Source organism: Cervus canadensis, chromosome 26 (assembly GCF_019320065.1).
Source record: "Cervus canadensis isolate Bull #8, Minnesota chromosome 26, ASM1932006v1, whole genome shotgun sequence".
NCBI classification, from domain to species: Eukaryota; Metazoa; Chordata; class Mammalia; order Artiodactyla; family Cervidae; genus Cervus; species Cervus canadensis.
In genome coordinates, this window is record NC_057411.1 from 15513689 (window position 1) to 15524381 (window position 10693).

The window sequence follows — 10693 nt, forward strand, 5'->3', positions numbered from 1 at the left end:
TATTGTGTTAGTTTCCTATATACAGCAAAGTGACTTATTTATACATGTTCATATATCTATTCTTTTACAGATTCTTTTCCCACATAGGTTATTGCAGAGTCCTGAGTATAGTTCTCTGTGCTAAACGGTGGGTCCCTGTTGATCGTCTGTCTTACATATAGTCATGTGTATAGCCAACCCCAGGGACCTACCAGGTGGCTCTAGTGGTAAAGAATTTGCCTGCCGATACAGGAGACACAAGAGACGTAGGTCTGCTCTTTGGGTCAGGAGAAGCCCCTGGAGTAGGAAATCCCACTCCAGTATTCTTGCCTGGAAAATTCCATACGCAGAGGAACCTGATGTGCTACAGTCCGTGGGGTCACAAAGAGTCTGACACAATTGAGTGACTGGCACATTTTCTAATCCCCACCTTTCAATTCATTCCCTGGCCCCGTCTTTCCCCCTTGGCAGCCTCAAGCCCATCCTCTAAGTCTTTAAGTTGGTTTCTGCATCCCTTTTTTTCACCCGTATCATCTTTTTAAAAGATTCCACGTATAAATGGCATCACATGGTATTAGTCTTTCTCTGTCTGACTTACTTCACTTAGCATGATAATGCCTAGGTCCATCCATGTTGCAAATGCCATTTTTCATTCTTTTCTGTGGCTGAATAATGTTCCATTGTATGTGTACCACATCTTTTTTGTCCATTCATCTGTTGATGGACATTTAAATTGCTTTCGTGTCCTTGCTATTATAAACAGTGATACAATGAACATTGAGGTGAATGTATCTTCTTGAATTATTGGTTTCTCCAGATATAAGCCTAGAAGTGGGATTGCTCGATTAAACGGTAGCTCTATTTTGAGTTTCTTAAGGAACCTCCATACTGTTCTCCATAGTGGCTGTACCAATTTATGTTCCCACTAACAGTGTAGGAGGGGCAAATCTATAATATTTGGAATAACATCCTCTGCTCTCTACCACCTTTCATTTTCTACCCTATCACCTATTTTAATTTTGCTTTTTACATACCTCACAGTTACTTTACATTGTTTTTCAGTGGGTAGTTTGCTAATTTATTCTTAAAAGGGAAATTTAGTAACTCAATTTAACATATACTTTTTCTATTCTTATTGTATGTATAGATTTGAAGAGGAACAAAATTAAATAAAGCCATAAGTAAGAATTTAGGAATCTATATTATTATAAGTTTAATCTAGGTTTGGGCTTCCCTTATGGCTCAGCTGGTAAAGAATCCTCCCGCAATGTGGGAGACCTGGGCTCAATCCCTGGTTTGGGAAGATCCCCTGGAGAAGGAAAAGGCTATCCACTCTAGTATTCTGGCCTGGAGAATTCCATGGACTGTATAGATCATGGAGTCAAAAAGAGTAGGACATGACAGAGCGACTTTAACACACACCCACAATCTAGCTCTAAACTTAGATTATTTTTCCATATTTAAAAAATGAGTTCTTTCCTTTTTTATGTTGATAATCTATATCTTGGATTACCTAAGATATATCATATATTTTAAATACTATGGTATACCTGTACTCTAAAATACAGCATGTTCCTTATTGCTCTCTATTGGTTAAGAGTCCTTTTATAAATAGAGTAGTATGATCTTTAACTATCCCAAGATGCCATCCATCTAAAGAATGTCAACTTTTTGCACATTTAAGCTTCTGAAACATGTAAAAGGTAGTGGATATAGTTTATTATACTGAGTAAGTTTTTAAGACCCCTAAAATTTTTGGAATTGAGTAGACTTTTAAAATTGTTATCATCTTTATAGCAATATATCTTTTTCTCACTTTAATTGATTGAACTATTTCAGAAAATATTTTATAGTAACCTTTAAAATATAGTGACAAAACTTAAAAATATAGCACTTTAAATCAAGAAGTTTACATATACCTAGAGAAAGCAGACACTCTGAGTTTATCTGAAGTTGTCTTACATATTGATTTGGTTGTTTAGTTACTAAGTCATGTCTGACTCTTTTGTAACCCCATGGACTGTCCATGGGATTTCCCAGGCAAGGCTATTGAAGTGGGTTGCCATTTTGTTCTCCAGGAGATCTTGCTGAACCTGGGATTGAACCCGCATCTCCTGCATTACAGGTGAATTCTTTACTGCTGAGCCACCAGGGAAACCTGTCCTGCATATTACAAAGCCTAAAGATTTAAAATCTTGAAACAGTGTTATTTTGGTGGGAGTTTGTGGGAAACAGCAACCTAAACAAAGACAGCACAATTCAGCACTTTTAAAAGTATTAATATCATCAAAGAATTAAGTCCACTAATGGAAGCATTAGAACTGATTTTTCCTTTATCTTGCTAGATGACCTGAGATATAAGTATTGCCATCAAAAAAGTGATTTTATTTGATCAATATTGAATGATTGACAATATAAATGGCTACTTCCTGTGTTTTTCCTCCACCCAACTCTTTGCTTTAATCCCATGCATGAGCCCACCTGAGTTACAAGGTCACAGTTGCTCGTATGGCCACAGTAGGCAAACCAGTAAATAGAAACTGTACATGTTTGATCTTTAAGTAACAGTCCATGGATGAAATTAAGAGATCTATATTAAATCCTAACTCTAAATTTGATGGTATTAGGAGATAAGACCTTTGTGATGTGATTAGCTCATGGGAGGAAGACCATCATGAATGGGATTAGTGGCCTTATAAAGAGACCCCAGAGAGTTCCTTTATCTCTTCTGTCACATGAAAATACAGCCAAAAGGAGCCATCTATGAACCAAGGAAGAGGCTCTGTGCTCTAACCCCTCAACCCCTGAGACTTACCATTCAAGTTTGGGATAATAAAACTGCCAGATAAATCTGGGCAGCTATGAGTTTAAAGGAGCTGTGCTTTCCAAATTTGCCTGTAAACTGGAACACTGCAGCCTCGCAGGCATTTGCTATACCATTGTGGCATGAGAACAAGAGAAGATAGATGGTTATCAGAGTTGGACACGGGGTAATTACACAGCCTGGTTTGCCCAGGACACTCCTGATTTACATCTGCTTTTCAATGGCATTTGTCTCAGACAACATGTCCCAGTTTGAGATGATAAATTAGATGATCACTCCTGCTGTAAATGACAAATAGGATTTGAAGTAGCCCTACGAAATTTCCCACAGCACTAGATTGGAGTGAGAATGTGGCTGCATTTTACTGTTTCTCACTCTATTTAAGGAGAGACAACAGTTGAAAGAGGCATATATACAGAGACTGCATTTAACTCTGGGCACCTAGATGAATAGAGAGGTGCCCACAACCACATCAAAATTTACCTGGCGGTAGATACAAGTGGCAGCGTAGTAAACAGTATAACAAAATATTATTACCCCTGTCCATTAATGTCACCATGACACTGTCAAATCCCTATAAGAGGAGCCTAAATTCATTGCAGATGGCAACTGCAGCCATGAAATTAAAAGATGCTTGCTGCTTGGAAGAAAAGCTATGACCAAACTAGACAGCATATCAAAAAGCAGAGATGTTACTTTGCTGACAAAGGTTCATCTAGTCAAAGTTATGGTTTTTCCAGTAGTCATGTATGGATGTGAGAGTTGGACCATAAAGAAAACTGAGCACCAAAGAAGTGATGCTTCTCCAACACTGTGGTGTTGGGGAAGACTCTTGAGAGTCCCTTGAACTATAAGGAGTTGAAACCAGTCCATCCTAAAGGAAATCAGTCCTGAATGTTCATTGGAAGGACTGATGCTGAAGCTGAAATTCCAATATTTTGGCCACACAATGCAAAGAACTGACTTATTGGAAAAGACCTTGATGCTGGGAAAGATTGAAGGCAGGAGAAGGGGATGACAGAAGATGAGATGATTGGGTGGCATCTCTGACTCGATGGACATGAGTTTGAGCAAGCTCTGCAGTCCATGGAGTCGCAAAGAGTCGGACATGACTGAGCAATTGAACTGACCTGAAATGAGTGTTTATCTGATATTGAGTAATATTATGTTTTTAGCTATCTTTGGAAACTAGGTTCAAACTAAGTTCAGTTACAGTTTAAAAATGAAAAAAAAAAGTGTATACAGATTGAGGAATGTGTTACCAACTAACTACATGTGTTTTTCAAACTGTTCTCTGAGAAGGTCTATAGGACCGGTCCTCAGAGTGATGTCAGGGGCAATGGGGTACCTTGAATGAGGGATCTGAGCTCACCACTCCTGCTTAAATTAGTTTGATTCTGTTCCTACTTGTTTAAAAATAAAAGGCTTAATTGAAGAAAATATTTTGCTACTAACATAACAATATTGGAATCACCTGTATTCCTCTATTTTTCTCAAAGCCCATAACCAACAGACATTTTACTGCTTCTGTTTTCAAAAGTCTGATCATTTCTTGCTCTCTCCACTGTTAACCACCATGTTCAAAACTATGATCATTTCTCACTGGGATTAATGCAAGAACCTCCCAACTGGTTCCTCTTTCCTACCTTTGTTACCCAATAGCTTGTTCTCAAAAGACCAGCTGGAATGATCCTTTTAAAAAGATAAGTAAAATCAGGTCATTTCTGTGCTCATGTATCTTCAATGGTATCCCATCCCTCTTAGGCCTTACACAACCTACCCTATATGGTACCTCCTGTCACAAGGCCCTGTTTGAGCTGCCCTCTTCTACCTACTATCTCTCTGATCTTGTCTTTTTCTACACTTTCTTATTCTCTCTGTTCAGTTGATTTCTGAGCATCACTGTTTACACAAATATGCTAATTACTTATCCACTACAGAGTTTTTGCATTTTTCTATTCACTCTGACTAGTCCACCCTTCCCCCAGAGCAAGCACTAAAAAATAAGTTTAAAGACCACTAGACTCAGTTATTTCTACAAAATCATTTTTTTCTATTAGTTTTACTTTTATTTCTATTTATTTTTTTTACAAAATCATTTTTATGACTTTAGTTCTGTAATTATTAAAAAATCATTCATTGCAATACCTGGAATTGAACCAAATGTTCTCTTAAAACCTCTAAAGTTGAAGAACTTTGAATCTGTTATATGGTTTTATGGTGTCAGTTTCCAAAATGTCTATTTACCTTCTGATAGGAGAATTTGGGACCATTGATGTCAGTATTAAAGAAATTACAAATAGCATAGATTCAACTACCAATATTTATAGGATAAGGATACCTTGGCTATCTTAAGTCATATAGCAAAGAATTTAAAATTGCATTTGTTAAAATTTACAGACTTTAAATCTTCACCATAATAAACTCAAGGAATCCTGTTTTGCATTCATGTTAGTCTTTCTTGCAGTCCTCACATATTTAGACACTGCTTCTAAAGTTAATTTTTAGATCAAGCCAAAACTACTGTCCAAAAATGTTAAGTAGCCGTGTATTATTTCTAGAAATAGATGGTTGAATGCAAACTTCCCAAGAGAACAGTGTTCAAATGATCCAGTCAGTGAGCTTTTTGAGGACCCAGCTAATTTGTTTTTCTCTTGAGATAGGCAGCCACAACAATGGCCCTGGATTGTTTGCATCTCCCAGTATTCACACACTTGTATAATCTTACCCCCTTGACTGTGAGATGGACTTAATTCTGATGAATAGAATGTAAGAAATGATACGTAGTCATTTTTGAAATTAGGTTATAAAAAGTCTGTGGCTCTGCCGTGGGTGCGCTCCCTCATGCTCTCTTAACTTGCTGGTTCTGGGAGAGGTCGGTCTGAGATCCTGAAGCAGGCCTTTGGAGGATCCTGCCTGAGTGAGCTCAGAAGGAGATCTTCCGAGCCCTGCCAAAAACTATGTGAGTGAATTTGGACACACATCTTCTGAGGGCTGAGAACCTTGTGAGTGGACTTGGAAACAGCTCTTCCCAGCTGACTCTTGATATGACAGCAGTCCTAGCTGCCACACTGACTGAAGCTTTGTGAGAGCTGCTGAGGTATAAACACTCAGCTAAGCACTCCCCTGGGGACTCAGACAGTAAAGAGTCTGCATACAATGCAGGTTTGATCCCTGGGTTGGGAAGATCCCTTGGAGAAGGAAATAGCAACCCACTCCAGTATTCTTGCCTGGAGAATCCCATGGACCGAGGAACCTGGTGGGCTACAGTCCATGGGGTCTTAAAGAGTCGGACATGGCTGAGTGACTAACCTCTCTTGAATCACTAACCATTAGAAACTATGACATAATAAATGTCTGTTATCACACAATATCATGAGAATATCATGCTAGGGGTATGCTATCTAAGGATGATATTACATATTACTGTAAAGTTCTTTCTTAAATCCTGCCCTATTTTTGGGGAATTATCAGGCAATAAAAATTGTTATTCTCACTAGTGAAAGTGAAGTTGCTCAGTCATGACCGGTTCTTTGTTATTCTCACTAGTCAGAGAGTAAAAATAACAACCTTGAGAGGAAATGTGAGTTTGCATTGTGATAAAACTCTTAAATGGCCAATTGGGCACATAAAATATGCTTATATGAATGTCTTTCTAAAACACCAGACTTTTCAAAAGTTGATTTCCTTCTTCATTTGCCCATCTTTAGTGATGGTGATAAAATTAAGACAATCAAGCCTGAGTGACTGCTCTAGCCCTCTGTAAGAAAGGTCACCCAGAGGAGACTCAGTTCTGTTGAGATCGGGGCTGCCTCAAAAGGACAGCAGTAGACAGGCTGGTGAGGAGACAGAGGCCTTGATCTTCATGACTGCTGTCCTAACATTCCAAACTTACACCAATGCCCTTTGAAATAACCTAGTTTGATCCTTCCGGTCCATCCACATTGGTATGGTTTTAATTGGTCAGAGTCCACTGATATCAATCCATCACTCATGGCCTTTCTATATTATGGCTCTGGTACCAGGGACCTCTAACATCACTGATCTTTTTATTTGTATAAAAGGAGAAATCTTTCAACATTATTTATATAACTAGCACCTCCATGACTCAAAGCAGCAGCCTGCAGCCTCAGCTTTATTCCAATCTTTCACAGCTTTCTGAGTATATGGAAGTGTCAGTATTTTTATCTCTACCAATTTCTCATAGCTGAACTTCAGTGTGCATTTATGTATTATATACATATATATATATGTATATAAAAACAGGCAAACATGATCATACACTTACACAAATACAAGATTTTTTTTCTTTTAAATGCAGTGTAATAATTATGTGACAGTTAATAAAGCAGATAAATTAATAATTGCAGTAGTTTTGATATAAAATAGGTGATACTTTATATTAAAATGTACAGAAGCACATTAACTGTAGAATTAAATTAATCAGTTTTTCTAGCCCCACAAAATAGAAAATAATAGAAAGTTGTCTATTCACACACACTTGCATGCACATACATGCACACACACACACACACACACACACACACAAACACACACACATGCACTTTTCTCCTTGGAGAACATTTACCAACAACATTCTATTATTTGTTCAGGTATTTGCATAAGTAAATCATCTTTAGCATTCTCTGATAATAGTCCCCCAGTGCATTTCTTGAGTTATTTTTAGCTGGGTGTTGACATATTATATGCTAGCAATTCTCAGCTTGCATATGTTTGAAAAATGCTGGTTTGAACAAGGTGAAATAAAAGTTATCATTTCAGGAAATTTTAGATTTTAATATGCTTATATGTACTATGAATGTGCAATGGGGGACCGCAGGTTGCAGCATTCCTTGGAAGAATGAATCAATAATTTTTTAAGAGAAAACATTTTTGGGAAAGGGAAAGGAAGAAAAGAGAGAAAGAAAGAGGAAGCAAGGGAAAAAGAAAGGAAGGATGAAGGAAAGAAGGGGAGAAAGATGAAAAGGTGACATATGTTACTTTTCAAATCAATTAAAAGACAGAAAAAATAGATAATTTGCTGGCTAGAATCTACCTAGCATGTTATTGAGCTTTTACAGATATAACTCTCACTTCATAAGTGGCTCTAGAGGCAGCTATTAATGTGAGAAAGAAAGAGGGGAGGGGAGAGAGGGAGTGAGTAAGAGAGACAGAGAGGGACTTACACTTTTTGAATGAAGCACTGAAGCATTTAGGAAAAGTAGAAAATTGCTGGAGGACACATTTAGCTCCTCTTCTAACTATCCAGCAACTGGAGGTCAGACTTGAGTGAGGTGCAACAATAAACATTATTCACTGCAGACGTAGGATGCGGCAACTGGTGAGAATACATCATGCATTTCCCCCACTTAGCCGTTGTGCTCAGACCTTTTATTTTATTTTACTTTTTTTTTTTTTGCATTAAACTGTATTTTTAATACAATTAAAAGAGCATTTTTTAACCTATTTGTAATCACAAACTGTGTCTTATGCTTACCTCAGATAAATTATGCAGATGAATCTCAGTAACAGAAGGCTTGTTTTATGCATATGGTATTGAATATATTAGCTTACAAATCAGAGATTTTAAGTTGAACAGTCTCTAATATGTTAGCTTACAAATCAGAGATTTTAAGTTGAACAGTCTCTAAAAAAATTCATATATTCTAATGATCTCATACCAATTCTATAAATGAAAATCTCTGTACTGTTCTCACAAATCAATACCATAAGTACATGATAACAAACCACTGGATCAAGAAAGCTTGCCTTTCAAGGTCAGAATTAACAAGTCATTTAGCCTAGATCCCTCACCCTTTTATAGATGAGGAAACAAGTTCTGACAAGCTCAGTAGCCTGACTCTTAAGGACAGTCAGCAGTTACAGAGAGGATTACAGCATCTCTTTATGCAACTTAAACAAGACTATCTAATACAATGCTTGCTAGAACTACTTTTCTTCTCTCTTCTTTATCCTAAGCACCATTCATATATTTAATAAATCATCTTTTAAATGATCATATTGGGATCACTTAAAAAGTCCAGGGAACTTAACAGTCATCTTTCATTTGCTTATTTAATCTTGTACAATTCTTACAAAAGTGCTTGAAAGAATCTGAACACCTGTTTCTCCTATATACCTCAAGCAAAGAGTGCCAAATTTGGTTGAGTAGGAAAAAAAAAAAAAAAAAGGAGAGGGCCTATCCAAGAACATCAAGACTGAAAGCAAACTGGTAAGTATTTGGAAAGTAGATGTCCAGCAAGTGTTGAAGGCTAGGTAGAGTACATGTCCTAAAAAACACACACCACTGAATACCCTGAAGCTCACTCCTATATGGCAAAATAACAATTGACTAAAAGTGGTAGGGACAGCTCTGCATTCTAGATACAGTTCCTTATACAGAAGACTCACAGAAAAGTGCTCCCAAGGAAGCATTCACCCTCTTGCTCCCTCAGTGATCACCACCAACCTCCTTCAGAGGAGGACCTCACAGAATGTCAGCGTATTTCTAGGATATACTAAGACCAGGCTGAGAGCGTCTACTTGGTTCAGATAGTTGATCCAAATAATTTAGGCTTGAAAAACAACTTTTCTCAAGAGATGAGTTGACTTTTGTCTTCAAATCTTGACTGTACCTTGCCTACAAAGGTATCAGTTAACACCTATGGACTTTTGAAGAGAATATTCCATTATTTCTTTTCTTTCTTGAGAGTCGTTTTTTTCCCTTCTCGTTTGAAAGGTTTGCAGTACTTTGCTTCCATCGGAGCCAGAAAATTGTCCATTTCCTTTTGCCGATCCTTTTGTCTGCTCTGAATGGCTGCTTTCAAGTTATGCACTCCTTCATCAAGCCCCAACTCCTTCCTGCTCATTTCTGCTTCTTTAGCCTCTTCCTGAGGCCTCCTTTTCCTTGCATTCATCTTCTATTTGATTCTTTGAGGAAGGCATTATAGGATGGGGCCTCTCCAGCATCAACGGCTTGTTGAATAACGTGCCTTATCCTGGGTTCCTCTGCGCATTGCACACAGAGCACAGACTCCATAATCTGATCCATGTCACCCTTGAAGTCCAGATGGGCCTGTTTAATATCAGTCAGCTCTTCTTCAGAACCTTTGTATGTCTCCTCAAAATCCTGAATGTCTTCCAGAGATATCTTTTTAAAGAGTAATCTCCAATAGGCCTCCCAGTCCCGCTCTTGGCTGAGCACATCAGAACCCTCGTCCACTGTTCCCTGTTCATCGTATAATGTTCTCTGTTCTTCGTCACCCAGAACGGAGTAGACCTTCCCAAGGATTGAGCTGGACCAGGGCGCAGCCGGCGGGCCCCGGGGCCTGTGTCTAGAACTGTGTCGGGAACTGTATCTAGAATGCAGATCTGTCCCTACCACAGTTGCTACGCCTCGGAGCATCCCGGAGCCGGAGCGAATCCGCTCTACGGCCTCCGGCTGCGTGGACAACCCACCAGAAAGCTCAACGCTGAAGAACCGCTGACTTCAACCCTCCGCCACCCCCCGCTTAGACCTTTTAAATAAATGTCATTTTTGTCTTACAAAAACGATCTATTAGAATACTTTATGATATAAAACATTTTTATATCATAAAATATTCACTTGATGATGTAAGCTTTCTTGATGAATAGGTTCTTGTGGTTGAATATTGATAGGTTCACAAAACATGATCAGTAAATGGTTGTTTAATACAATGGCTGGAATCCCGAAAGTGTTCATGAATTTCCTTCTCTGCTGAACCCATCTCTTAATTCCTTCTGCAGGATTAGCAGTATCTCCATGGCTAATCTCATACCCTCCTTATTTCCCTCCTACACTCTTGTCCCTATCTCATCTTCCTGCATGCAGCTTTATCCCTCTACAACCATTTTCTACCTTATCATCAG

The 10693-nt window shown here is 38.3% G+C and overlaps 1 pseudogene; it reads right to left on the reverse strand.

Annotated features, from left to right (window-relative positions):
- Positions 1 to 9438: 9438 nt before the first annotated feature.
- LOC122428006 lies at positions 9439 to 10208 on the reverse strand (annotated as a pseudogene).
- Positions 10209 to 10693: the final 485 nt, after the last annotated feature.